General features: G+C 65.3%; 2 long non-coding RNA genes across 2 annotated transcripts; both read left to right on the plus strand.

The window, feature by feature from the left end:
* The first annotated feature begins 6186 nt into the window (after nt 1-6186).
* On the plus strand, nt 6187-8623 carry LOC141960472 (uncharacterized). The gene is made up of 3 exons (XR_012633646.1): nt 6187-6571; nt 6917-7067; nt 8481-8623. It is a non-coding gene; the product is annotated as an uncharacterized LOC141960472 (long non-coding RNA).
* Nucleotides 8624-23022: 14399 nt separating this feature from the next.
* Nucleotides 23023-25310, plus strand: LOC141960473 (uncharacterized). The gene is made up of 3 exons (XR_012633647.1): nt 23023-23258; nt 23604-23754; nt 25168-25310. It is a non-coding gene; the product is annotated as an uncharacterized LOC141960473 (long non-coding RNA).
* Nucleotides 25311-27037: the final 1727 nt, after the last annotated feature.

Below are 27037 nucleotides of genomic sequence, written 5' to 3' on the forward strand. Positions count from 1 at the left end.
CCTCTCAGGCCTGACGGCACCCTCCTGCTCTTGCAGCACTTGGTGGTGGAGAAGGGAGAGACATCCACCGCATGCGGAAGGCCGTGCAAGGCAAGGGTTAGCAGGAGGAGCAGCGAAGGAAGTCTGGGCAGCAAGCGGAAGAAAGAGAAGCGCGCTCTGGGCAAAGCGCCGCTGTGAGGGGCGGAGCGGCCGCCTGAGGGAAAGGGGAGCGCAAGTCGGCGCTGCCTCAGCAAGAAATGGATCGACTCGGGGCCGAGGGATTGGAGCCACCTTGGCAGGGGATCAAAGCTGCTGCAGGGTGGGGGGCCAGTGCCGTCGCCTAGGAGGGGCAGCAGACCTGCGTCAGGGCGCATGGGGGGGGACTGGAGCTGCATGAGGAGGGACCGCCATCACCTCAGGGGCTGAGGAGGGTCCAGGCCCTGACGGACGCTGCCAGGAGCCGCCGGACGCTGCCAGGAGCCCATTGCAGATGAGAGCCTGTCACGGTCCCTGCACGAAGCACTGGAGCACCGACTGGGTGAGGAAAGCCGATCTGCGAGGTTTTTTCGCGGGGTGGGTGGTGGGAGGGCGGCCGGGGTTCGGGTGGTGCTGTGGCCAGCTCTCGCCGGGGACCAGCATCGCTCTCGGACCTGACGGCATCCTCCTGCCCTTGCAGCAGGCAGCGGAGCAGCGTGGAGGTCTCCGTCCTGTACCGCTGCAGGCCAAGAGCGGAGGAAGTCTGGGCAGCAAGAGGAGGCAGGAGAAGGGCACTCTGGGCAAAGGGACCTCCCTGTCACCGGGGCTGTGGTCGCACCAGCGTGTCGCCAGGACCTTCGGTGCCCTGGCCGGCTTTGTGCCGGGTGACCCCCCTGTAAGCAGGGCTCGGGTCTTTGGGTTTTTGCCGGCCTTTTGCCACGTCACCCCGTGGTCAGGCTGCCGGGCAGGTGGCAACCCTCTAAGGGGGGTGAGCGGCGCCGTCTCTGCGGCCGGGGCGGGAAGCGGAGCTCCTAAAGCGCGCCGTGGTGGTGAGCCGCAGCCAGGCCGGCCGGCCTGTAACTTGGGCGCGGGGGGGGGCCTGGCAGCGGGGCCGGGGCCTCTGCTCTGTCCTCCGGGTGGGGGAGCTGGCGCCTGGCTGCGCCTTCCTTCCGAGCACCAGCTCCTCGAGAAGCAAGACAAGGCATCGTGAAGGAGCTGCGAGGCCAGAGCGAGGGAGAGGAGGAGCGGCGGGCTGAAGAGAGGGCTGGGGGGAGAGGGGGGAGCTCAGGGCAAAGGGGCCTCCCCACGGCACCGTTGCCGGCACCTTTGGTGTCCTGGCCGGCGCTGCGCCGGGTGACCTCCCTGTAAGCAGGGCTCGGGTCTCTGGCCTTTTGCCCCCTTGCCCCGACGGTTTGGCTGCCCGGAGAGAGGGGCGACCCTGTAAGGAGAGAGCGGCACCGTCCCCGCACCGAGGGGAAAATGGGGCTCTCTGGCCCCCAAGCCCGCCCTGTAGGCAGGGGAGGGCTGTTTCCCCGGCCCTGGCGGCCTTCTGCCTGCTGGCGGCCTGGCCAGCGTGACCCCCTGGAGTCGGGGCGCGTCGCGGCACTTGTCCCTTGGTCCCCCGCGAAGGCCCGTGGCACGTTGAGTCCCTCTGGGCTCCGTGCGTCCGGGGGGACAGGTCCGAGGCTCTGCTCTCTTGCTCGCGGGAGGGGACGGCTCCCCAGACATTGGCTGCACAGAGCTCGCTCTCTCTCCTGGGAAGTTTTCTTTCCCCCTGTCCGTGTCCGTGTGCCTGCCTGTGTCCGCGTCGGTGCGAGTGAGCGAGTGAAGGAGCTTCTTGTTTAGGCCCCTGTTGAAATCGCTGCAGCGTACTTAGCTTAAACTTCCCGGGAGGGAAAGAGGGGCTCCGTGCAGCAACAGGGGGTCGGTCCCCGCTGAGCCCGCGAGCGGAGGGCGAGTCCCGGCTGGCCCCTCCTTTCCAAGGACGGAGCCAAGCCGCGCGGTCGTAGCACGGCCGACGCGTGACCCGCCCGCTCTCTGGGCCTGGGTGGCTGCCTGTCCTGCTGGCGACCTGCCAGCGTGCCGGCCCCGTACTCGGGGCGAGTGCCACGAGCCGTGGAGCCCTCTGACCCGACGGCCCTGTAAGCAGGGTTGTGCCCGTCCCCCGCCCTCGGCAGGAGGAGCGGGTAGCGAGCGGGCGTCTGCGGCCCCCGGCCTTCAAGGGCAAAGGCTCGGCAGTTGTGTCCCCTTCACCGAGAACCGCGGTAGCCTCTAGAAACGCAGGGAACGGCCCTGAGCCAAGTACCTGCCCCAGAGTCCTCGAGACCCTCCCAGAGTTGCCCAGGACGCTCTTGTCCCACAGCAGCCGTGGGACAGGGAGGGCCCTTTGCCCGCAGCCCCTTTCTCTTTCCCCGGTTTCAGCGTGCCGCTCCTCCTCTCGCTTGCCCTCGCCTCGTAGTTTCTTCCGCAGGCCACGGATGCCTCTTCCTTCTTCCTTCTCCGGGAGCTGGTGCCTGGAAGGACGGCGCGGTCGGGCGCCAGCTCCTCTGCCTGGACGACGGGGAAGCCGGCCGCCTGAGGGACCTTCCCTCAGCGTGCTCTGGCCCCCGGCCCTCTATCCTCCCTCCTGCCCCCTGCCCCGGCCTGAGCCGCCTCAGACCCCATTTTCTCACCTGGTGGTGCCCGGCGGCCTGGGGGCTTAAAGCATAGAGGGAGAGGGGACAGGGGTACGGCAGGGCAGGGGGAGATTTAGGGGGACAGGCAGCACGGGTGGGCCTCAGCCGCCAGCCCCTTGCAACCAGCTGCTCCGCAGTGACGCGGCAGCTTCTCCCAAGCGATGAGGAACCCCCCTCGGGAAGTTCTGCTTCCCCAGCCCCCAGAACCTCTTGGGAAAGGGCCGCTGCTGCCGATTCACCTGCCTTCAGGGCAGACAGCGCCCAGCACTCTCGATAGTGCTTGGCTGGCGCCTTGTGTGGGGTGGCGGCCCTGTTAGCGGGGTGCGGGTCAGGGCGCCCCTGTAGCGGAGAGGAGGGGCCTCGTGGGCCTTTGGGACCGGGGCTGCCCTGTAAGTCGGGGCCTGGCCCGTGCCCTGCAGTCCCGGGCACTTTGCAGTCCCGGCAGCGGCTCGAGCCCCCTGTAAGCAGGGGCGCAGCCTCGGTGGCCGCCGCTCTGCATGCCCAGCTCCGTTTGCCCAGAGTGCCCGACTCCGAGCCCAGCTCCAGCGCCCGCCGCGACTCCACGTGTGGCAGCACCGGAGCACCGATTGGGTAAGAAAAGCCGATCTGTGAGGTTTTTTCGGGGGGGCGGGGGTATAGGGCTGTGTGAGGGCGGCCGGTGTTCAGGTGGTGCTGTGGCCAGCTCTCACCCAGGACCGTCGTCGCTCTCAGACCTGATGGCATTCTCCTGCTCTTGCAGCAGTTGGTCGTGGAGAAGAAGGGAGAGACATCCACCGCGTGCAGAAGGACCTGCGAGGCAAGAGCGAGCGGGAGGAGTAGCGGCAGCGGTCCGGCAAAGAGGCGAGAGAAAGCCCTCCTGGGCAGGGGATCTCCCTGTCACCTGGGCTGTGGTCGCCTCCAGCGTCCCTGCCCCTTTGGGGATGTTTTCTTTGCCTCGTGAGCAAGTACTCAATCAGATGCTTTCTCCAACTGCGTGTTCCCCATTTAGCTCCTTTTCTGCCCAACTCGGCTTTAACCGCTGCCTGCCACGTGGCGCTGCGCGTGGGATTTTAACCTTTGGCAGCCGCTGGAATGTTTGCGGCGTGTGTTGGTCCTGGCTGCTTGCAAGGGGACTCTCGGGGTGAAGCGCTAAGGCTTGGACAATAGGGCCAAGCCAGAGTTGACTTGTAGACGAGTCCTGTGTATTTTGTAACTGTTAACCATTGTGCTAACAGGTATTTTACTAAGTGATAACCAACCACCTATTCCGATGTAAAAAGTGGAAGTATTGAAGCCTGAACAACAGGCCCTGAGCCGAAGCTGCTCACTCAGTATGTCATCGTTAGTGAAAGAGGTGTGGAAGACGTAGCTCTCTTGAATGTACATTTATCTTTCTTTGTGTGGGGATAAAATAACCGGGTCGTGGAGACCGTAGTCTGGCCCTGTGGCCTGACGTGAGCCCTTGCACCTAGTCTGCCTGGGTAAGCAGAGGAGCTCCCTTAGCTTCTCCCCTGAGCCCTGGCCAGGCTCCGGGGGAATCTAATGTGAGATTGAAACCAGATATTTCCGCTCCAAACCAAGGTGCCAGCTCTTCTGGCTTGCCGATTTTGGGGTATAGAAGGGTGGACCCGCTCACAGCGACTTTGGAGGCCTCACCTACGGGTGGACGCACCGCGTAGGGTTTCCCACTTGCCGGGAAAGGCTCTGCAAACCCTCGCTGTAACCGGGGCTGCCTGCGGGTCTGGGTGATGGCAACGGGTGCAGGTGCTGAGGGATCTTTTTTAATCGCTGTTCCCTCTCTCTCAGGCAGTCAGGATTTGATGCGTTACCCTGTATTTTCCTGTCTGTGTGAGTGCACTATTCCGTCTTTCCTGACTGCGTGTTTTCCATATTCTTCTGTTATTTAGTTATTTCTAATAAAATACGCCTGCTCCTTTCACTCCGGTGTCTGAGTTGAATTGATATCCCTAATCAGCAAAACGGGGGGAGATGAGGTGGCGCTTTCCAGAGCCGAGGTCGGTGTCGGTTTGGCTTTGGGCTGAGCTGTAGCCGCCGCGGCGCTAGTTCCTGGCAAGGGGACGGACGGGGGAGCTGTCGGGGCCAGAGCTGCCGTAAATATAATCAGACAGCTTGCTCGGGTTCTCCAGCTCCTAGCGTACGCTCCAGAAGAGCGGCTGAACGCGGGCAGAAATGTTCCTGGATTTATCTGGGTTTTTTTAAAAAACTATTTCTGCTATCACCAGGATTTGAAAAACTAAATTGGATAAATGTGAGTTTAGGAAAAATATCTAACAATACGTGTGCTTTTAATAGTTACTGTACTGGTCTCCCAGGGACCGAAGTTACGCTGTTTCGTCCTTAAAACAACTCTGCGCTCCCGTGTCGCGTTGTCACAGGCTTTCCTCCCCCTTCCACCCGTCCGAAGAGCCCTGAGGCTGCTCTGACCGACACTTCGGTCACCCCGCTGAGTTCTGGGTCACAAGGCGAGACTGCGCTGCCCTGCGCTGCGGCCGTGCCGGAGCTCCTCCCTCTCCGGGGGGTTATAAGATTTGGCAGCGTCGGTCCCGTCGGCCCGCGCACCGGAGCGGTCTCGCCCAGCGGCTGCTCCCGCTGCCCGGGGAAGGTTCCCCCGGCGGGGAGAGGCGACCTGCGGCGTGCGGCTGCGCCGGGCGGCCCCCGGAGTGCGCGTGCGCGGCGGCGGCCCCGCGACCGGAGGACCGGCGGCCCATAGAGCGCGAGCTCGGAGGAGCGACGGGCATCTCCGGCGTTTATTAACGGTGCTGGTCGCTATAGTTACCGGGGGGGGGGGAGCGTGGGCCGGGCCGGAGGAGCCGCAGGGGCGGGCAGGGAGGCTGCAGGCAGCGACCCCTCCCTGTCCGGGGCCGGTGCTGGAGGAGGAGCCGGTGCGAGCCGAGGCAGGAGCGGGGCCGGGCGGCTGCGGGGAAAGGTGCGGCGGGACCGGGGGCGGAGGCCGCTCCGCGTCGGGGCCGGGCGGCGGCGGCGCTGCCCGGAGCCGCGCGGGGCTGCGCTCGGCCGGGCTTCCGGGTGCGCGGGCGGCGCGGCGGGAGCCGTAGTCACGTGCAGGGGGCTTCCGGTCGGCCATGTTGGCTCCCCGGGGCACGCCGGGAGCTGCAGTTTCTGCGCTCTCGGTTCCCCGCAGCTGCGGCGCTGGCGGGCGCGCGCGGCACGGCACAGCCCTCGGTACCGGCGCGGCCCCGCGGCGCGGCCCGAGACGCGGTTTTGTGGCGGTTTCCCGCGGGCTGCCCGCGGCTCCCCGAGACGCGGTGTGCCCCCGGCCCGGGGGTGCGCATGCGCGGCGGCGGCGTCTCCCGGGAGTGCGCGTGCGCGGCGGAGGTGAGTGTTGGGGCTGCGGCCGGTCCGGTCCGCGGCAATAAGGGTCCCTGCCGCCTCCGTGCCCCCTCCCGAGGCCGCGCTGGGGCCGCGCGTGTCCGTTCCTGCCCCGGGGATGCCGCCGGCTGCGCCCAGCTCGGGCTGGCGTGGGGTGTCTCTGCCCGGCCTGGCGCTTCTCACGGCTCGGGGGCCAGAAGGGACGGGCGGAGCCGAGCCTTCCCGGCCGCGGGCAGCGGGGCGGGAGCCGCCGCGGCTGGAGCTGGAGGGGCCGGAGAAAGGGAAGGAAGGAGAACGTCAAGGGCATGTGGGCAGCAGCCGCCTCGCCCTGCAGGAGGAGAGCGCCTGCCTCTCCGGGTGAGCGAGGAGCCCTCTGCACAGTCCGCAGCGGGCCGGACCCAGGCGCGGAACGGCCGCGGAGCGAGCGAGCGAGCGAGGCTGCGTGTGTCGGAAGCCACGTCTTGTAAGAGCCGAGAGACACCCGCGTATTCTTTTAGGGGGAGGTCAGCCGGGCGAGTGGAGTTTCAGAAGAAGAGGAGGGGCAGGAGGAAGGAAGGAGAAAGAAGCATCTGACCTGTCCAGTTCTCCCGGCAGTGCCGGGAGCGAGAGCCGCGGTGAGTCCCGGGCCCTCGGGGCCCTGTCGCCCCCCTTGTATGTCCCAGTCCCTTCCCGCCCTTCTCTTTCCCATGCTGTGATTTTTTTTTTCTTCTTCTCTATATCTTTTCTTTCTTTTCTTCTGCCTTGCTCCCCCTTTCTCTCTCACTTTCTCTCTCTTGTCTTGCTGCTCCCTTTTCTTTTTCTGTCTGCACTTCTGACTGCTTGTTCTGTACCTTTTGCATCACTCCTCAGTCCATTTCTCTCTCGATCCTTCCGTTCTGCTCCTCACTTCTCGGTTTCTCTCTCTTTCCTCTGTCCTACTCCTGCATGTAGTGTGTGATTGAATGAGGTTCTGTGTCTAGCAGGCCTCATCTCGTAAGAGCTGTGAGACACCTACATATTCTCATAAGTGGAGGACAGCCAGGCACCTGGAGCTGTAGAAGAGGAAGGGAGAAGGCAAACAGAAGGAGGAGTCTGACCTGTCAAATTCTCCTGGCAGCGCGGAGAACTGCAGTAAGTCCCGAGCTCTTGGGCCCCTCTCATCCCTCTTGTGTGGCCTGGTCCCTCCCTGTCTTTCTCCTAGACTCCTCTCTTTCTGGTGCTGCTCAACTTTTTTTGCTCACCTGTATCTTCCGTCTTGCTTGGAGCATCTCCCTGTCCCCATCTTGTAGGTCTTCCCTTTCTCTGCCCTGTACCCTGCCGCTCTTGTTGCCTTTCTCCATCCCTCTCTGTCCAGCTCCCTGTTCCTATTGATGCCCCTTTCTTCTTCCTGCACCCGCTGCTATTCCCTGCGATCTCCATCTCTCTCTTTCCTGCTCCCTGTCCCCCGTTTTTCATTCCTACCTCCGTCCCTCATAGACTGTCTGGCCTTTTTCCTCGGTGTCTTTCTCTCTGGCTGACTCCCTTCTGCTGTTTTTCATTTCCTCCCTATCCATCTTGTTGCCCATCGCTCTTTTGTCTTCTCTCTCTCCATGTGTCGCTGTCTGTCTTCCAGTCACTGTTCTTTAATTCCTCCCTCTTCCCCGTAGCTTGCTGCTATTTTTTTTTTTCCCTGTTCTCCATCATGCTCTGTCGGGTGCCCTGTCCCTGTTTATCAATTCCTCCCTCTGCCCTGCGGTCTGTCTCTTTTCACCATTTAATTTTTGCCTTGCTCTCTCTCTGTCTGGCTCCTTGTGCCGGGTTTGCGAATTCCTTCCTCTGTGCCCCGTACCCCCTGTGATCTTTGCTGCTTTGTGGCCTGTTTCTGGCTGGCGCTCTGTTACTATTCAGTAATTCCTCTCTCGATGCCTTGTAGTCTGTTGCTTTTGTCTTTTCTCCATCTCTCTGTCTCTGTTTCCCCTGTTTTAGAATACACCCCCCCACCCCCACCCCCCTTCTTTCTGTATGCATCAGGATTAGTTTTTGGCTCCAGGTCTCTCTTTTTCTGTGTCTCTGTCCCTGTTTCCTAATTCTTCCTTCTCTGCCCTGTCACATGTAGCGATGTGATTTGTTTTGTGTTCCTTCCCATGGTTTGCTGTCCTGACTCCCCATCGCTGTTGCTTTTTCCTCCCTCTGTGCCCTGTTCTCTGGAGCTTTTTGGTCTTTCTTCCATCTTGCTTGGTCTAGCTCCCTGCTCCCCCCCTTTTTTTTTTTCCCCTCCATGTCTGTTGTGCCACCCATCCCAGCTTTTTTTTTTTCTGCATCTCTATGCTGCTCCTCGTCCTTCTTTGTTGGTTTCTGTCCTGCTCCTCCTCCTTCTTTCTGCTGCCTGTTTTCTTCTCTCCCTGCTGCTTTTTTTTCTGCATATCCACGCTGGGTTCCCTGTCCCCATCCTCTCACCGCCCCATTGCTCATCTCTTGTTTTCTCTCTACCCCTGTACTAGTCAGCTAGCTGCCACCTTTCTTCTGTCTTCTTGTGTCCTGCATCTTTCTCCTCATGTTTGGCAGTTTCCAGCTCTGCCCTGCAGCTTGTTGCTCCAGGAACCGACTGACTGTTCCCGGCTGGACTGAGGAGCGTGGCTCCGGGAACAAGCGCCAAGGTGTGCCAGGGGCAGGGGCAGCATTAGGGGCCCTGAGCCCCGGAGCAGACTCACTCCCTTCTGGGACTTGTTCTGTGTGTGACTGAATAAACACTTGCTGGCTGCCGGCTGCCTTTTGTGCTTCCTTTGCCCCAGGTGAGGGGCTGGGAGGGGTGATGATGCTCTGTGGGGGTGGGTGATGGCCTCCAGCTGTGGGCTGGGGCTGGAGGGGCCCCAGGTGTGGGCAGTGAGGCTGATGGCAGCGGCCCCTCCCTGTAAAGGGCTTGCTCCGGGTGGAGGGGCGGGTGCTGCTGTTAAGAGCAAGGCAGCCGTCGGAGGGGTCGGTGTCAACCAAGGGAGGAGCAGAGCAGTCGCTGAGCATTGCTGGGCCCTGGCTGCACCGAGGGAGAAGGTGAGTGGAGCCGTGCCATCAGCTGGCAGCTCCTGGGGAGGATGGCGGTGCCTGCAGGGTGGCAGCGTTGGAGGTGGTGGCAGGGGCTGCCCCGAGCCGGTGGTGAGGCTTCTGGGTGCACTGGTGGGGGTTCGGAGGGGTGAGCAACGGTGTTGCTGCAGGGTCAGAAAGCAGAGAAAACTGCCTCTCGCAACCCAGCGGGAGCTGTGGTCCTGGCGTGTGGGGTTTCTGGCCAGCCGCGTTGGTTCCCTGGGTCACGCTGGGATGCGGGGTCTTACAGCGCTTGGCGTGCAGGCGGCCGTGCCGCGTTGGCCAGCGCGTGCCAGGAGCTGTAGGTTCTGCAGACTCGGCTGCCAGGCAGCCGCACCGCTCGTGGGCGCCCGTAGCGCGGCGCAGTCCTCGCTACCGCCGCGGCCCCTGTGGCGCAGCACGAGGGATAGTTTTGTTGCCGCTTTCACGTGGGTTCCCGGGGGCTTCCAGCTGCTCCCCGCCAAGCGTCGTGCCCGTTCCTCGAGAGCGTGTGCGCAGTGACGTGCCGCTCGGCCGCCGCTCGCGCGGGGGGTGGCGCTCGCCCGCGCTCACCGCCGCTGCCTGGCAAACGCCACACGGTGCTGTCGGTGGGCGACACAGAGGTGGCCCCGTGCCCCACGCTGCCGCCCGCCAGCAACGTTAGTGCGATGCTCCGATGCCCGTGGGGGGGTGCGGCCACGCTCGGTGCCCCCTCCTGGTAAGGAAATGCCGCCGCCGCCCCACGTCACGCTGCCGGCGGGTGCTCGGTGCGCGAAGGGCAGGACTGCAGCGCCGGCCCCGCACAGGTGTGCGGCACCGCCAGAGCCGCCTTCCTGCTGCCGCAGCGTGAGGCTTGCTGGGCGTGATTCCTGGTGGTGGGCGAGGGCCGAGGCCGCCGGTGAGGCCGGCCCGCCCCTTTGGCAGGTGTGGGGGCCCCTCCTGCCCGCTGGCCACACGGCAGCGGTGGGGCAGGAAGCTTCACACCGCCTGCTGTGTCAGGCCTCGGCTCTCCTGGAGGTGAACCGGGCCGGGGGAGCCCCAGGGAGTTACCCGAGGGCTGGGACAAAGGCAGAGGGGAAGAAGATGGGTGTCCCCCGGGGGTTGGTGCCGGGTGCCTCCCCAGCTTGCCAGAGCTCCCCTTGAGCTGGCACTGGCCTTGCCCGCACCGTGTCCTGGCCCCAGGTCTCGCACCTCTACCCTGAATCCCGTCCCGTAGCCCCAGGTCACCCCCGAGCCCCGCGGGGATGGCGGCAAGCCGGCCCTTGGCGCCTCCGCAGGAGCCCCTGTGGAAGGGGGGCTCCGGCCAGGGGCGATCTACGGGAATAACGGCAGTCGCTTCACCTTCTCCCAGAGGCCTCACCGGGGCCGCGCTTGCCTGTTCCTTCCCTGGGGATGCTGTCGACTGGACCCACTTCAGAACTGTGTGGGGTTCTCTGCCTGCCCTTGTGCTCCTCGCAGCAGAGAGGTGAGAAGGGACAGGCCCCTGGGACGTTTTCTGGCTGTGGACAGGAGCTGCCACAGCTGAAGCTGCAGAGGCCTGAGAAAGGGAAAGAAGAAAATCAAGGGCATGTGGGCAGCAGCTGCCTTCCACTGCAGGAAGAGAGAGCCTGCCTCTCTGGGCGAGGCAGGAGCCCTCTGTACAGTCCACAGCGGGCCGGACCGCCAGCGTGCGATCAGGGTCCGTGCGCGTCACCCAGAGCGCGGTACGGCCGCGCAGCGTGCGAGCGAGGCCACACGTGCAGGAAGCTGCGTTTTGTAAGAGCCGAGAGACACCCGCGTGTTCTTTGAGGTGGAGGGCAGCTGAGCGACTGCACCTCCAGAAAAGGAAGGGAGGAGAGAAGGAGAAAGAAGGGTCTGAATTGGCAAATTTTTCCTGGCAGCGCTGAGAGCGACAGCTGCGGTGAGTCGCGGACCCTCGGGCCCTGTTGCCCCTCTTGGACGTTTTGGGCTGTCCCCTGGCCCCCTCTCTATCCCATGCTGCTATGATTTTTGTTGGTTTTTTCTTCCCTGTACTTCTGCTCTCGTTCGTTCCTGCTCCCACTCCCTCTTGTGTCTTCTTCTAGCTCTCCCTTTTTCTTTCTTCCAGATGCTTGGTCCTGCTCTCTCTCCTTCCTTTGTTTCATCCTCCCTTTCTCTCCTGTAACCTAGCGCTGTTATTTTCCTTGTTCAGTTCTTGTTTCAGATCGGCTTTGGGGTCTCTTTTTGCCCACAGCTTTCTCTGGCCAGTTCCCAGGCATTGTTATCCTCGGCGAGCCTGTCTGCCGCTCCATGTGCCTGCCTGCCCATTTCCCTCCCTCCTGGTAATCCCGCCTCTACGCTGTGCCCGAGCTCAGGCCGCCCCTGCTCCTGTATCTCGGCTTTCGGCACGCCCCCGGCGCTTTCGGCACGCCCCCGGCGCTTTCGGCACGCCCCCGGCGCTTTCGGCACGCCCCCGGCGCTTTCGGCACGCCCCCGGCGCTTTCGGCACGCCCCCGGCGCTTTCGGCACGCCCCCGGCGCTTTCGGCACGCCCCCGGCGCTTTCGGCACGCCCCCGGCGCTTTCGGCACGCCCCCGGCGCTTTCGGCACGCCCCCGGCGCTTTCGGCACGCCCCCGGCGCTTTCGGCACGCCCCCGGCGCTTTCGGCACGCCCCCGGCGCTTTCGGCACGCCCCCGGCGCTTTCGGCACGCCCCCGGCGCTTTCGGCACGCCCCCGGCGCTTTCGGCACGCCCCCGGCGCTTTCGGCACGCCCCCGGCGCTTTCGGCACGCCCCCGGCGCTTTCGGCACGCCCCCGGCGCTTTCGGCACGCCCCCGGCGCTTTCGGCACGCCCCCGGCGCTTTCGGCACGCCCCCGGCGCTTTCGGCACGCCCCCGGCGCTTTCGGCACGCCCCCGGCGCTTTCGGCACGCCCCCGGCGCTTTCGGCACGCCCCCGGCGCTTTCGGCACGCCCCCGGCGCTTTCGGCACGCCCCCGGCGCTTTCGGCACGCCCCCGGCGCTTTCGGCACGCCCCCGGCGCTTTCGGCACGCCCCCGGCGCTTTCGGCACGCCCCCGGCGCTTTCGGCACGCCCCCGGCGCTTTCGGCACGCCCCCGGCGCTTTCGGCACGCCCCCGGCGCTTTCGGCACGCCCCCGGCGCTTTCGGCACGCCCCCGGCGCTTTCGGCACGCCCCCGGCGCTTTCGGCACGCCCCCGGCGCTTTCGGCACGCCCCCGGCGCTTTCGGCACGCCCCCGGCGCTTTCGGCACGCCCCCGACGCTTTCGGCACGCCCCCGACGCTTTCGGCACGCCCCCGACGCTTTCGGCACGCCCCCGACGCTTTCGGCACGCCCCCGACGCTTTCGGCACGCCCCCGACGCTTTCGGCACGCCCCCGACGCTTTCGGCACGCCCCCGACGCTTTCGGCACGCCCCCGACGCTTTCGGCGGCACGCCCCCGACGCTTTCGGCGGCACGCCCCCGACGCTTTCGGCGGGCGGGAACGCCGCGCGCCGACGTGAGGGGCGGAGCTTTCGCCTGAGGCGAAGGGCGGGAACGGCGCGCGCAGCAGTGAGGCGCCGCGCGGCCGCCTGAGGCGAAGGGCGGGAACGGCGCGCGCAGCAGTGAGGCGCCGCGCGGCCGCCTGAGGCGAAGGGCGGGAACGGCGCGCGCAGCAGTGAGGCGCCGCGCGGCCGCCTGAGGCGAAGGGCGGGAACGGCGCGCGCAGCAGTGAGGCGCCGCGCGGCCGCCTGAGAGGAGCGGGAGCGGCGCCCCCGGAAAAGGCTGCTCGGCGATCGGCGCCGCCTCGGCGGGGACCTCATCGGCTCGGCTCGGCTCGGGGCGGGCGGGGGTGGACCCGAGTCGCCTGTGGGGGGGCGAGCGCCATTGTCTGAGGGGCTCAGGAGAGTCCTGGACCCGCCAGGCGCGGCAAGGTGCCTGGAGCAGACGAGTGCCCGGCGCAGTCGTCCCTGCAGGAAGTGCTGGAGCACCGGCTCTGGTGAGAAAAGCCGATCTGTGAGGTTTTTTTCGGGGGGGAAGGGGGGGTTGGAGGGCGGCCGGGGTTCGGGTGGTGCTGTGGGCACTTCTCGTCGGGGACAGGCGTCCTTCTCAGACCTGACGGCACACTACTGCCCTTGCAGCAGCTGGTGGCGGAGAAGGGAGAGATGTCCACTGCGTGTGGAAGGACCTGCGAGGCAAGAGCGAGCGGGAGGAGCAGCGGAAGAAGTCTGGGCAGCAAGAGGAAAGAGAAGGGCGCTCTGAACAAAGCGCCGCTGTGAGGGGCGGAGCGGTCGCCTGAGGGGGACCTGCCCGGGGAAGGGGCGAGCAGGAGTCGAACCTGCCTGGGGAAGTACCGGATCGACTTGGGAACAGGGGGGGGGGGACGGGACGGGAGGCGCCTTGGAGAGGGGGTCGGTGTCGTCGCCTCGGCGGGGGGGGGGAGCAGTGTCGTCGCCTCGGCGGGGGAGGGGGGGGGAGCAGTGTCGTCGCCTCGGCGGGGGAGGGGGGGGGAGCAGTGTCGTCGCCTCGGCGGGGGGGGGGGTGGAGCAGTGTCGTCGCCTCGGCGGGGGGGGGGGTGGAGCAGTGTCGTCGCCTCGGCGGGGGGGGGGGTGGAGCAGTGTCGTCGCCTCGGCGGGGGAGGGGGGGGGAGCAGTGTCGTCGCCTCGGCGGGGGAGGGGGGGGGAGCAGTGTCGTCGCCTGGTGGGGGGAAGTGGGGTGGTGTCATCACCTGGCGGGGGGAGTGTCGTCAACGGCGGGGGGTGGGGGAGCGGAGCTTCCTCAGGACCGGTGAGAGGGGACTGGAGCTGCCTGAGGAGGGACGGCCATCGCCTCAGGGGCGGTGGAGGGTCCAAGCCTCGCTGAACGCGGCCAGGAGCCCGGAGGAGAAAAGCGCCCGTCGTAGACATCCCTGCAGGAAGTGCTGGAGCATGGACTGGGTGAGGAAAGCCAATCTGTGAGTTTTTTTCGCGGGGAGGGGGGATGGTGGTGGTGGTGGGAGGGCGGCCGGGGTTCGGGTGGTGCTGTGGCCAGCTCTCGCCGGGGACCAGCATCGCTCTCGGACCTGACGGCATCCTCCTGCCCTTGCAGCAGGCTGCGGAGCGGCGTGGAGGTCTCCGTCCTGTACCGCTGCAGGCCAAGAGGGAGCGGGACGAGGCGCGGAGGAAGTCTGGGCAGCAAGAGGAGGAAGGAGAAGGGCGCTCTGGGCAAAGGGACCTCCCTGTCACCGGGGCTGTGGTCGCACCAGCGTGTCGCCAAGACGTTTGGTGCCCTGACCGGCTTTGTGCCGGGTGACCCCCCTGTAAGCAGGGCTCGGGTCTTTGGGTTTTTGCCGGCCTTTTGCCACGTCACCCCGTGGTCAGGCTGCCGGGCAGGTGGCAACCCTCTAAGGGGGGTGAGCGGCGCCGTCTCTGCGGCCGGGGCGGGAAGCGGAGCTCCTGAAGCACGCCGTGGTGGTGAGCCGCAGCCAGGCCGGCCGGCCTGTAACTTGGGCGCGGGGGGGGGCCTGGCAGCGGGGCCGGGGCCTCTGCTCTGTCCTCCGGGTGGGGGAGCTGGCGCCTGGCTGCGCCTTCCTTCCGAGCACCAGCTCCTCGAGAAGCAAGACAAGGCATCGTGAAGGAGCTGCGAGGCCAGAGCGAGGGAGAGGAGGAGCGGCGGGCTGAAGAGAGGGCTGGGGGGAGAGGGGGGAGCTCAGGGCAAAGGGGCCTCCCCACGGCACCGTTGCCGGCACCTTTGGTGTCCTGGCCGGCGCTGCGCCGGGTGACCTCCCTGTAAGCAGGGCTCGGGTCTCTGGCCTTTTGCCCCCTTGCCCCGACGGTTTGGCTGCCCGGAGAGAGGGGCGACCCTGTAAGGAGAGAGCGGCACCGTCCCCGCACCGAGGGGCAAATGGGGCTCTCTGGCCCCCAAGCCCGCCCTGTAGGCAGGGGAGGGCTGTTTCCCCGGCCCTGGCGGCTTTCTGCCTGCTGGCGGCCTGGCCAGCGTGACCCCCTGGAGTCGGGGCGCGTCGCGGCACTTGTCCCTTGGTCCCCCGCGAAGGCCCGTGGCACGTTGAGTCCCTCTGGGCTCCGTGCGTCCGGGGGGGCAGGTCCGAGGCTCTGCTCTCTTGCTCGCGGGAGGGGACGGCTCCCCAGACATTGGCTGCACAGAGCTCGCTCTCTCTCCTGGGAAGTTTTCTTTCCCCCTGTCCGTGTCCGTGTGCCTGCCTGTGTCCGCGTCGGTACGAGTGAGCGAGTGAAGGAGCTTCTTGTTTAGGCCCCTGTTGAAATTGCTGCAGCGTACTTAGCTTAAACTTCCCGGGAGGGAAAGAGGGGCTCCGTGCAGCAACAGGGGGTCGGTCCCCGCTGAGCCCGCGAGCGGAGGGCGAGTCCCGGCTGGCCCCTCCTTTCCAAGGACAGAGCCAAGCCGCATGACCCGCCCGCTCTCTGGGCCTGGGTGGCTGCCTGTCCTGCTGGCGACCTGCCAGCGTGCCAGCCCCGTACTCGGGGCGAGTGCCACGAGCCGTGGAGCCCTCTGACCCGACGGCCCTGTAAGCAGGGTTGTGCCCGTCCCCCGCCCTCGGCAGGAGGAGCGGGTAGCGAGCGGGCGTCTGCGGCCCCCGGCCTTCGAGGGCAAAGGCTCGGCAGTTGTGTCCCCTTCACCGAGAACCGCGGTAGCCTCTAGAAACGCAGGGAACGGCCCTGAGCCAAGTACCTGCCCCAGAGTCCTCGAGACCCTCCCAGAGTTGCCCAGGACGCTCTTGTCCCACAGCAGCCGTGGGACAGGGAGGGCCCTTTGCCCGCAGCCCCTTTCTCTTTCCCCGGTTTCAGCGTGCCGCTCCTCCTCTCGCTTGCCCTCGCCTCGTAGTTTCTTCCGCAGGCCACGGATGCCTCTTCCTTCTTCCTTCTCCGGGAGCTGGTGCCTGGAAGGACGGCGCGGTCGGGCGCCAGCTCCTCTGCCTGGACGACGGGGAAGCCGGCCGCCTGAGGGACCTTCCCTCAGCGTGCTCTGGCCCCCGGCCCTCTATCCTCCCTCCTGCCCCCTGCCCCGGCCTGAGCCGCCTCAGACCCCATTTTCTCACCTGGTGGTGCCCGGCGGCCTGGGGGCTTAAAGCATAGAGGGAGAGGGGACAGGGGTACGGCAGGGCAGGGGGAGATTTAGGGGGACAGGCAGCACGGGTGGGCCTCAGCCGCCAGCCCCTTGCAACCAGCTGCTCCGCAGTGACGCGGCAGCTTCTCCCAAGCGATGAGGAACCCCCCTCGGGAAGTTCTGCTTCCCCAGCCCCCAGAACCTCTTGGGAAATGGCCGCTGCTGCCGATTCACCTGCCTTCAGGGCAGACAGCGCCCAGCACTCTCGATAGTGCTTGGCTGGCGCCTTGTGTGGGGTGGCGGCCCTGTTAGCGGGGTGCGGGTCAGGGCGCCCCTGTAGCGGAGAGGAGGGGCCTCGTGGGCCTTTGGGACCGGGGCTGCCCTGTAAGTTGGGGCCTGGCCCGTGCCCTGCAGTCCCGGGCACTTTGCAGTCCCGGCAGCGGCTCGAGCCCCCTGTAAGCAGGGGCGCAGCCTCGGTGGCCACCGTTTTGCATGCCCAGCTCCATTTGCCCAGAGTGCCCGACTCCGAGCCCAGCTCCAGCGCCGGCCGCGACTCCACGTGTGGCAGCACCGGAGCACCGATTGGGTAAGAAAAGCCGATCTGTGAGGTTTTTTTTTTTGGGGGGGGGTATAGAGGAATAGTGGTGTGGGAGGGCGGCCGGGGTTCGGGTGGTGCCGTGTCAGGCTCTCGCCGGGGACCGTCGTCCCTCTCAGGCCTGACGGCACCCTCCTGCTCTTGCAGCACTTGGTGGTGGAGAAGGGAGAGACATCCACCGCATGCGGAAGGCCGTGCAAGGCAAGGGTTAGCAGGAGGAGCAGCGAAGGAAGTCTGGGCAGCAAGCGGAAGAAAGAGAAGCGCGCTCTGGGCAAAGCGCCGCTGTGAGGGGCGGAGCGGCCGCCTGAGGGAAAGGGGAGCGCAAGTCGGCGCTGCCTCAGCAAGAAATGGATCGACTCGGGGCCGAGGGATTGGAGCCACCTTGGCAGGGGATCAAAGCTGCTGCAGGGTGGGGGGCCAGTGCCGTCGCCTAGGAGGGGCAGCAGACCTGCGTCAGGGCGCATGGGGGGGGACTGGAGCTGCATGAGGAGGGACCGCCATCACCTCAGGGGCTGAGGAGGGTCCAGGCCCTGACGGACGCTGCCAGGAGCCGCCGGACGCTGCCAGGAGCCCATTGCAGATGAGAGCCTGTCACGGTCCCTGCACGAAGCACTGGAGCACCGACTGGGTGAGGAAAGCCGATCTGCGAGGTTTTTTCGCGGGGTGGGTGGTGGGAGGGCGGCCGGGGTTCGGGTGGTGCTGTGGCCAGCTCTCGCCGGGGACCAGCATCGCTCTCGGACCTGACGGCATCCTCCTGCCCTTGCAGCAGGCAGCGGAGCAGCGTGGAGGTCTCCGTCCTGTACCGCTGCAGGCCAAGAGCGGAGGAAGTCTGGGCAGCAAGAGGAGGCAGGAGAAGGGCACTCTGGGCAAAGGGACCTCCCTGTCACCGGGGCTGTGGTCGCACCAGCGTGTCGCCAGGACCTTCGGTGCCCTGGCCGGCTTTGTGCCGGGTGACCCCCCTGTAAGCAGGGCTCGGGTCTTTGGGTTTTTGCCGGCCTTTTGCCACGTCACCCCGTGGTCAGGCTGCCGGGCAGGTGGCAACCCTCTAAGGGGGGTGAGCGGCGCCGTCTCTGCGGCCGGGGCGGGAAGCGGAGCTCCTAAAGCGCGCCGTGGTGGTGAGCCGCAGCCAGGCCGGCCGGCCTGTAACTTGGGCGCGGGGGGGGGCCTGGCAGCGGGGCCGGGGCCTCTGCTCTGTCCTCCGGGTGGGGGAGCTGGCGCCTGGCTGCGCCTTCCTTCCGAGCACCAGCTCCTCGAGAAGCAAGACAAGGCATCGTGAAGGAGCTGCGAGGCCAGAGCGAGGGAGAGGAGGAGCGGCGGGCTGAAGAGAGGGCTGGGGGGAGAGGGGGGAGCTCAGGGCAAAGGGGCCTCCCCACGGCACCGTTGCCGGCACCTTTGGTGTCCTGGCCGGCGCTGCGCCGGGTGACCTCCCTGTAAGCAGGGCTCGGGTCTCTGGCCTTTTGCCCCCTTGCCCCGACGGTTTGGCTGCCCGGAGAGAGGGGCGACCCTGTAAGGAGAGAGCGGCACCGTCCCCGCACCGAGGGGCAAATGGGGCTCTCTGGCCCCCAAGCCCGCCCTGTAGGCAGGGGAGGGCTGTTTCCCCGGCCCTGGCGGCCTTCTGCCTGCTGGCGGCCTGGCCAGCGTGACCCCCTGGAGTCGGGGCGCGTCGCGGCACTTGTCCCTTGGTCCCCCGCGAAGGCCCGTGGCACGTTGAGTCCCTCTGGGCTCCGTGCGTCCGGGGGGACAGGTCCGAGGCTCTGCTCTCTTGCTCGCGGGAGGGGACGGCTCCCCAGACATTGGCTGCACAGAGCTCGCTCTCTCTCCTGGGAAGTTTTCTTTCCCCCTGTCCGTGTCCGTGTGCCTGCCTGTGTCCGCGTCGGTGCGAGTGAGCGAGTGAAGGAGCTTCTTGTTTAGGCCCCTGTTGAAATCGCTGCAGCGTACTTAGCTTAAACTTCCCGGGAGGGAAAGAGGGGCTCCGTGCAGCAACAGGGGGTCGGTCCCCGCTGAGCCCGCGAGCGGAGGGCGAGTCCCGGCTGGCCCCTCCTTTCCAAGGACGGAGCCAAGCCGCGCGGTCGTAGCACGGCCGACGCGTGACCCGCCCGCTCTCTGGGCCTGGGTGGCTGCCTGTCCTGCTGGCGACCTGCCAGCGTGCCGGCCCCGTACTCGGGGCGAGTGCCACGAGCCGTGGAGCCCTCTGACCCGACGGCCCTGTAAGCAGGGTTGTGCCCGTCCCCCGCCCTCGGCAGGAGGAGCGGGTAGCGAGCGGGCGTCTGCGGCCCCCGGCCTTCGAGGGCAAAGGCTCGGCAGTTGTGTCCCCTTCACCGAGAACCGCGGTAGCCTCTAGAAACGCAGGGAACGGCCCTGAGCCAAGTACCTGCCCCAGAGTCCTCGAGACCCTCCCAAAAGCGCCCAGGATGCTCTTGTCCCACAGCAGCCGTGGGACAGGGAGGGCCCTTTGCCCGCAGCCCCTTTCTCTTTCCCCGGTTTCAGCGTGCCGCTCCTCCTCTCGCTTGCCCTCGCCTCGTAGTTTCTTCCGCAGGCCACGGATGCCTCTTCCTTCTTCCTTCTCCGGGAGCTGGTGCCTGGAAGGATGGCGCGGTCGGGCGCCAGCTCCTCTGCCTGGACGACGGGGAAGCTGGCCGCCTGAGGGACCTTCCCTCAGCGTGCTCTGGCCCCTGGCCCTCCCTCCTGCCCCCTGCCCCGGCCTGAGCCGCCTCAGACCCCATTTTCTCACCTGGTGGTGCCCGGCGGCCTGGGGGCTTAAAGCATAGAGGGAGAGGGGACAGGGGTACGGCAGGGCAGGGGGAGATTTAGGGGGACAGGCAGCACGGGTGGGCCTCAGCCGCCAGCCCCTTGCAACCAGCTGCTCCGCAGTGACGCGGCAGCTTCTCCCAAGCGATGAGGAACCCCCCTCGGGAAGTTCTGCTTCCCCAGCCCCCAGAACCTCTTGGGAAAGGGCCGCTGCTGCCGATTCACCTGCCTTCAGGGCAGACAGCGCCCAGCACTCTCGATAGTGCTTGGCTGGCGCCTTGCGTGGGGTGGCGGCCCTGTTAGCGGGGTGCGGGTCAGGGTGCCCCTGTAGCGGAGAGGAGGGGCCTCGTGGGCCTTTGGGACCGGGGCTGCCCTGTAAGTCGGGGCCTGGCCCGTGCCCTGCAGTCCCGGGCACTTTGCAGTCCCGGCAGCGGCTCGAGCCCCCTGTAAGCAGGGGCGCAGCCTCGGTGGCCGCCGCTCTGCATGCCCAGCTCCGTTTGCCCAGAGTGCCCGACTCCGAGCCCAGCTCCAGCGCCCGCCGCGACTCCACGTGTGGCAGCACCGGAGCACCGATTGGGTAAGAAAAGCCGATCTGTGAGGTTTTTTCGGGGGGGCGGGGGTATAGGGCTGTGTGAGGGCGGCCGGTGTTCAGGTGGTGCTGTGGCCAGCTCTCACCCAGGACCGTCGTCGCTCTCAGACCTGATGGCATTCTCCTGCTCTTGCAGCAGTTGGTCGTGGAGAAGAAGGGAGAGACATCCACCGCGTGCAGAAGGACCTGCGAGGCAAGAGCGAGCGGGAGGAGTAGCGGCAGCGGTCCGGCAAAGAGGCGAGAGAAAGCCCTCCTGGGCAGGGGATCTCCCTGTCACCTGGGCTGTGGTCGCCTCCAGCGTCCCTGCCCCTTTGGGGATGTTTTCTTTGCCTCGTGAGCAAGTACTCAATCAGATGCTTTCTCCAACTGCGTGTTCCCCATTTAGCTCCTTTTCTGCCCAACTCGGCTTTAACCGCTGCCTGCCACGTGGCGCTGCGCGTGGGATTTTAACCTTTGGCAGCCGCTGGAATGTTTGCGGCGTGTGTTGGTCCTGGCTGCTTGCAAGGGGACTCTCGGGGTGAAGCGCTAAGGCTTGGACAATAGGGCCAAGCCAGAGTTGACTTGTAGACGAGTCCTGTGTATTTTGTAACTGTTAACCATTGTGCTAACAGGTATTTTACTAAGTGATAACCAACCACCTATTCCGATGTAAAAAGTGGAAGTATCGAAGCCTGAACAACAGGCCCTGAGCCGAAGCTGCTCACTCAGTATGTCATCGTTAGTGAAACAGGTGTGGAAGACGTGGCTCTCTTGAATGTACATTTATCTTTCTTTGTGTGGGGATAAAATAACCGGGTCGTGGAGACCGTAGTCTGGCCCTGTGGCCTGACGTGAGCCCTTGCACCTAGTCTGCCTGGGTAAGCAGAGGAGCTCCCTTAGCTTCTCCCCTGAGCCCTGGCCAGGCTCCGGGGGAATCTAATGTGAGATTGAAACCAGATATTTCCGCTCCAAACCAAGGTGCCAGCTCTTCTGGCTTGCCGATTTTGGGGTATAGAAGGGTGGACCCGCTCACAGCGACTTTGGAGGCCTCACCTACGGGTGGACGCACCGCGTAGGGTTTCCCACTTGCCGGGAAAGGCTCTGCAAACCCTCGCTGTAACCGGGGCTGCCTGCGGGTCTGGGTGATGGCAACGGGTGCAGGTGCTGAGGGATCTTTTTTAATCGCTGTTCCCTCTCTCTCAGGCAGTCAGGATTTGATGCGTTACCCTGTATTTTCCTGTCTGTGTGAGTGCACTATTCCGTCTTTCCTGACTGCGTGTTTTCCATATTCTTCTGTTATTTAGTTATTTCTAATAAAATACGCCTGCTCCTTTCACTCCGGTGTCTGAGTTGAATTGATATCCCTAATCAGCAAAACGGGGGGAGATGAGGTGGCGCTTTCCAGAGCCGAGGTCGGTGTCGGTTTGGCTTTGGGCTGAGCTGTAGCCGCCGCGGCGCTAGTTCCTGGCAAGGGGACGGACGGGGGAGCTGTCGGGGCCAGAGCTGCCGTAAATATAATCAGACAGCTTGCTCGGGTTCTCCAGCTCCTAGCGTACGCTCCAGAAGAGCGGCTGAACGCGGGCAGAAATGTTCCTGGATTTATCTGGGTTTTTTTAAAAAACTATTTCTGCTATCACCAGGATTTGAAAAACTAAATTGGATAAATGTGAGTTTAGGAAAAATATCTAACAATACGTGTGCTTTTAATAGTTACTGTACTGGTCTCCCAGGGACCGAAGTTACGCTGTTTCGTCCTTAAAACAACTCTGCGCTCCCGTGTCGCGTTGTCACAGGCTTTCCTCCCCCTTCCACCCGTCCGAAGAGCCCTGAGGCTGCTCTGACCGACACTTCGGTCACCCCGCTGAGTTCTGGGTCACAAGGCGAGACTGCGCTGCCCTGCGCTGCGGCCGTGCCGGAGCTCCTCCCTCTCCGGGGGGTTATAAGATTTGGCAGCGTTGGTCCCGTCGGCCCGCGCACCGGAGCGGTCTCGCCCAGCGGCTGCTCCCGCTGCCCGGGGAAGGTTCCCCCGGCGGGGAGAGGCGACCTGCGGCGTGCGGCTGCGCCGGGCGGCCCCCGGAGTGCGCGTGCGCGGCGGCGGCCCCGCGACCGGAGGACCGGCGGCCCATAGAGCGCGAGCTCGGAGGAGCGACGGGCATCTCCGGCGTTTATTAACGGTGCTGGTCGCTATAGTTACCGGGGGGGGGGGAGCGTGGGCCGGGCCGGAGGAGCCGCAGGGGCGGGCAGGGAGGCTGCAGGCAGCGACCCCTCCCTGTCCGGGGCCGGTGCTGGAGGAGGAGCCGGTGCGAGCCGAGGCAGGAGCGGGGCCGGGCGGCTGCGGGGAAAGGTGCGGCGGGACCGGGGGCGGAGGCCGCTCCGCGTCGGGGCCGGGCGGCGGCGGCGCTGCCCGGAGCCGCGCGGGGCTGCGCTCGGCCGGGCTTCCGGGTGCGCGGGCGGCGCGGCGGGAGCCGTAGTCAGGTGCAGGGGGCTTCCGGTCGGCCATGTTGGCTCCCCGGGGCACGCCGGGAGCTGCAGTTTCTGCGCTCTCGGTTCCCCGCAGCTGCGGCGCTGGCGGGCGCGCGCGGCACGGCACAGCCCTCGGTACCGGCGCGGCCCCGCGGCGCGGCCCGAGACGCGGTTTTGTGGCGGTTTCCCGCGGGCTGCCCGCGGCTCCCCGAGACGCGGTGTGCCCCCGGCCCGGGGGTGCGCATGCGCGGCGGCGGCGTCTCCCGGGAGTGCGCGTGCGCGGCGGAGGTGAGTGTTGGGGCTGCGGCCGGTCCGGTCCGCGGCAATAAGGGTCCCTGCCGCCTCCGTGCCCCCTCCCGAGGCCGCGCTGGGGCCGCGCGTGTCCGTTCCTGCCCCGGGGATGCCGCCGGCTGCGCCCAGCTCGGGCTGGCGTGGGGTGTCTCTGCCCGGCCTGGCGCTTCTCACGGCTCGGGGGCCAGAAGGGACGGGCGGAGCCGAGCCTTCCCGGCCGTGGGCAGCGGGGCGGGAGCCGCCGCGGCTGGAGCTGGAGGGGCCGGAGAAAGGGAAGGAAGGAGAACGTCAAGGGCATGTGGGCAGCAGCCGCCTCGCCCTGCAGGAGGAGAGCGCCTGCCTCTCCGGGTGAGCGAGGAGCCCTCTGCACAGTCCGCAGCGGGCCGGACCCAGGCGCGGAACGGCCGCGGAGCGAGCGAGCGAGCGAGGCTGCGTGTGTCGGAAGCCACGTCTTGTAAGAGCCGAGAGACACCCGCGTATTCTTTTAGGGGGAGGTCAGCCGGGCGAGTGGAGTTTCAGAAGAAGAGGAGGGGCAGGAGGAAGGAAGGAGAAAGAAGCATCTGACCTGTCCAGTTCTCCCGGCAGTGCCGGGAGCGAGAGCCGCGGTGAGTCCCGGGCCCTCGGGGCCCTGTCGCCCCCCTTGTATGTCCCAGTCCCTTCCCGCCCTTCTCTTTCCCATGCTGTGATTTTTTTTTTCTTCTTCTCTATATCTTTTCTTTCTTTTCTTCTGCCTTGCTCCCCCTTTCTCTCTCACTTTCTCTCTCTTGTCTTGCTGCTCCCTTTTCTTTTTCTGTCTGCACTTCTGACTGCTTGTTCTGTACCTTTTGCATCACTCCTCAGTCCATTTCTCTCTCGATCCTTCCGTTCTGCTCCTCACTTCTCGGTTTCTCTCTCTTTCCTCTGTCCTACTCCTGCACGTAGTGTGTGATTGAATGAGGTTCTGTGTCTAGCAGGCCTCATCTCGTAAGAGCTGTGAGACACCTACATATTCTCATAAGTGGAGGACAGCCAGGCACCTGGAGCTGTAGAAGAGGAAGGGAGAAGGCAAACAGAAGGAGGAGTCTGACCTGTCAAATTCTCCTGGCAGCGCGGAGAACTGCAGTAAGTCCCGAGCTCTTGGGCCCCTCTCATCCCTCTTGTGTGGCCTGGTCCCTCCCTGTCTTTCTCCTAGACTCCTCTCTTTCTGGTGCTGCTCAACTTTTTTTGCTCACCTGTATCTTCCGTCTTGCTTGGAGCATCTCCCTGTCCCCATCTTGTAGGTCTTCCCTTTCTCTGCCCTGTACCCTGCCGCTCTTGTTGCCTTTCTCCATCCCTCTCTGTCCAGCTCCCTGTTCCTATTGATGCCCCTTTCTTCTTCCTGCACCCGCTGCTATTCCCTGCGATCTCCATCTCTCTCTTTCCTGCTCCCTGTCCCCCGTTTTTCATTCCTACCTCCGTCCCTCATAGACTGTCTGGCCTTTTTCCTCGGTGTCTTTCTCTCTGGCTGACTCCCTTCTGCTGTTTTTCATTTCCTCCCTATCCATCTTGTTGCCCATCGCTCTTTTGTCTTCTCTCTCTCCATGTGTCGCTGTCTGTCTTCCAGTCACTGTTCTTTAATTCCTCCCTCTTCCCTGTAGCTTGCTGCTATTTTTTTTTTTCCCTGTTCTCCATCATGCTCTGTCGGGTGCCCTGTCCCTGTTTATCAATTCCTCCCTCTGCCCTGCGGTCTGTCTCTTTTCACCATTTAATTTTTGCCTCGCTCTCTCTCTGTCTGGCTCCTTGTGCCGGGTTTGCGAATTCCTTCCTCTGTGCCCCGTACCCCCTGTGATCTTTGCTGCTTTGTGGCCTGTTTCTGGCTGGCGCTCTGTTACTATTCAGTAATTCCTCTCTCGATGCCTTGTAGTCTGTTGCTTTTGTCTTTTCTCCATCTCTCTGTCTCTGTTTCCCCTGTTTTAGAATACACCCCCCCACCCCCACCCCCCTTCTTTCTGTATGCATCAGGATTAGTTTTTGGCTCCAGGTCTCTCTTTTTCTGTGTCTCTGTCCCTGTTTCCTAATTCTTCCTTCTCTGCCCTGTCACATGTAGCGATGTGATTTGTTTTGTGTTCCTTCCCATGGTTTGCTGTCCTGACTCCCCATCGCCGTTGCTTTTTCCTCCCTCTGTGCCCTGTTCTCTGGAGCTTTTTGGTCTTTCTTCCATCTTGCTTGGTCTAGCTCCCTGCTCCCCCCCTTTTTTTTTTTCCCCTCCATGTCTGTTGTGCCACCCATCCCAGCTTTTTTTTTTTCTGCATCTCTATGCTGCTCCTCGTCCTTCTTTGTTGGTTTCTGTCCTGCTCCTCCTCCTTCTTTCTGCTGCCTGTTTTCTTCTCTCCCTGCTGCTTTTTTTTCTGCATATCCACGCTGGGTTCCCTGTCCCCATCCTCTCACCGCCCCATTGCTCATCTCTTGTTTTCTCTCTACCCCTGTACTAGTCAGCTAGCTGCCACCTTTCTTCTGTCTTCTTGTGTCCTGCATCTTTCTCCTCATGTTTGGCAGTTTCCAGCTCTGCCCTGCAGCTTGTTGCTCCAGGAACCGACTGACTGTTCCCGGCTGGACTGAGGAGCGTGGCTCCGGGAACAAGCGCCAAGGTGTGCCAGGGGCAGGGGCAGCATTAGGGGCCCTGAGCCCCGGAGCAGACTCACTCCCTTCTGGGACTTGTTCTGTGTGTGACTGAATAAACACTTGCTGGCTGCCGGCTGCCTTTTGTGCTTCCTTTGCCCCAGGTGAGGGGCTGGGAGGGGTGATGATGCTCTGTGGGGGTGGGTGATGGCCTCCAGCTGTGGGCTGGGGCTGGAGGGGCCCCAGGTGTGGGCAGTGAGGCTGATGGCAGCGGCCCCTCCCTGTAAAGGGCTTGCTCCGGGTGGAGGGGCGGGTGCTGCTGTTAAGAGCAAGGCAGCCGTCGGAGGGGTCGGTGTCAACCAAGGGAGGAGCAGAGCAGTCGCTGAGCATTGCTGGGCCCTGGCTGCACCGAGGGAGAAGGTGAGTGGAGCCGTGCCATCAGCTGGCAGCTCCTGGGGAGGATGGCGGTGCCTGCAGGGTGGCAGCGTTGGAGGTGGTGGCAGGGGCTGCCCCGAGCCGGTGGTGAGGCTTCTGGGTGCACTGGTGGGGGTTCGGAGGGGTGAGCAACGGTGTTGCTGCAGGGTCAGAAAGCAGAGAAAACCGCCTCTCGCAACCCAGCGGGAGCTGTGGTCCTGGCGTGTGGGGTTTCTGGCCAGCCGCGTTGGTTCCCTGGGTCACGCTGGGATGCGGGGTCTTACAGCGCTGGGCGTGCAGGCGGCCGTGCCGCGTTGGCCAGCGCGTGCCAGGAGCTGTAGGTTCTGCAGACTCGGCTGCCAGGCAGCCGCACCGCTCGTGGGCGCCCGTAGCGCGGCGCAGTCCTCGCTACCGCCGCGGCCCCTGTGGCGCAGCACGAGGGATAGTTTTGTTGCCGCTTTCACGTGGGTTCCCGGGGGCTTCCAGCTGCTCCCCGCCAAGCGTCGTGCCCGTTCCTCGAGAGCGTGTGCGCAGTGACGTGCCGCTCGGCCGCCGCTCGCGCGGGGGGTGGCGCTCGCCCGCGCTCACCGCCGCTGCCTGGCAAACGCCACACGGTGCTGTCGGTGGGCGACACAGAGGTGGCCCCGTGCCCCACGCTGCCGCCCGCCAGCAACGTCAGTGCGATGCTCCGATGCCCGTGGGGGGGTGCGGCCACGCTCGGTGCCCCCTCCTGGTAAGGAAATGCCGCCGCCGCCCCACGTCACGCTGCCGGCGGGCGCTCGGTGCGCGAAGGGCAGGACTGCAGCGCCGGCCCCGCACAGGTGTGCGGCACCGCCAGAGCCGCCTTCCTGCTGCCGCAGCGTGAGGCTTGCTGGGCGTGATTCCTGGTGGTGGGCGAGGGCCGAGGCCGCCGGTGAGGCCGGCCCGCCCCTTTGGCAGGTGTGGGGGCCCCTCCTGCCCGCTGGCCACACGGCAGCGGTGGGGCAGGAAGCTTCACACCGCCTGCTGTGTCAGGCCTCGGCTCTCCTGGAGGTGAACCGGGCCGGGGGAGCCCCAGGGAGTTACCCGAGGGCTGGGACAAAGGCAGAGGGGAAGAAGATGGGTGTCCCCCGGGGGTTGGTGCCGGGTGCCTCCCCAGCTTGCCAGAGCTCCCCTTGAGCTGGCACTGGCCTTGCCCGCACCGTGTCCTGGCCCCAGGTCTCGCACCTCTACCCTGAATCCCGTCCCGTAGCCCCAGGTCACCCCCGAGCCCCGCGGGGATGGCGGCAAGCCGGCCCTTGGCGCCTCCGCAGGAGCCCCTGTGGAAGGGGGGCTCCGGCCAGGGGCGATCTACGGGAATAACGGCAGTCGCTTCACCTTCTCCCAGAGGCCTCACCGGGGCCGCGCTTGCCTG

Source organism: Athene noctua, chromosome 5, assembly GCF_965140245.1.
Source record: "Athene noctua chromosome 5, bAthNoc1.hap1.1, whole genome shotgun sequence".
NCBI lineage: Eukaryota > Metazoa > Chordata > Aves > Strigiformes > Strigidae > Athene > Athene noctua.